Here is a 1,163-nt window from a genome sequence, read left to right on the forward strand (position 1 = left end):
AATGCTAGTAGGCGATTGTGAGAAACTAATACGTAAAGACCATTGCTCCCTGATTAAATAGTACAAGAATACACCCTGCTGGACAGAAATGTTTACAGCACCTGGTGTTCCCAGGCAGTGTACCATCCAAGTACTAACCAGGCCCGACCCTGCTTAGCTTCCGAGACTCAGCGTAAGCCAATAACTGTATTGTGTATATATGCCATAAGCAAAGGAATAACCCATGGTACACTATATCAAGTTTGTCACTTGAAAAATTGCAGTGTGAAATCAGAAATAGAATCAATGGGATAAACAGACATCGTTACTTTAACACAGGCAGATGCGTTACAAACCTTGTATACATTTCAACCGCATATATTTGAGTCTTATGAAAATAGCAGGCCTATCAAATACTGACTTCAGACAACGTTACCGGTATGTGAGGCAGTCCATGTTACCAGTACATGACTTTAGCACATTTAATAGTTTATACTGTATATTCATTCTTCTTGTGTATATATATTTCCAATCATAACAATTGTATATGTTTTAACTACTTTATTACTTAGCTATTTGTGTATATTTGTGATCATGTGTACAGCACAGAGCTTGCAAGTAAGCATTTCACTGTACTGTTTACACCCTGTATCCCGTGCACGTGACAAATAAACTTTGATTAGAAGACTGACTTGACCAGTAGAAAGTTCATCTCAATGATGGGTAGATAATGTGAAAATACATCATGATCCTAACAAACTGAAACTAATCAACTCTGTTGTCTCTGCCTAATTTATCTTTACAGTGACGGGGTGGACCGTTCTTGGAGGTACTGCAATACCAGGGCGATGCGTGGAGTGGACGGAGCAAGCCCCTATTCCATCTCCCTGTTCCAAAAATCTATTTAATTTATGGTCCCCAGATAGGGGACGTATCAGATATTATTTTTATTTTATTTTTAATTTCACATTCAAATACAATTACAATTTCAGTGCATTACGTTGTACATAACATGGATTCATAAAAACAGTATCAAAAAGTACCGTAACAATATAAAAATAGCAAAACTCCTCAAAAGTGCTGTTCTGCAGAACCTGACCAGTATTATAGGCCTACATTCAAGATTAACATGCCTCTAACAATCTCCAAAAACAATACAAACAATTCTATACATACACATATGC

General features: G+C 36.9%; 1 pseudogene; it reads right to left on the reverse strand.

Moving 5' to 3' along the window:
- Positions 1 to 786: 786 nt before the first annotated feature.
- Positions 787 to 960, reverse strand: LOC112080787 (U2 spliceosomal RNA; annotated as a pseudogene).
- Positions 961 to 1,163: the final 203 nt, after the last annotated feature.

Source organism: Salvelinus sp. IW2-2015, unplaced genomic scaffold (assembly GCF_002910315.2).
Source record: "Salvelinus sp. IW2-2015 unplaced genomic scaffold, ASM291031v2 Un_scaffold16498, whole genome shotgun sequence".
Lineage (NCBI taxonomy): Eukaryota > Metazoa > Chordata > Actinopteri > Salmoniformes > Salmonidae > Salvelinus > Salvelinus sp. IW2-2015.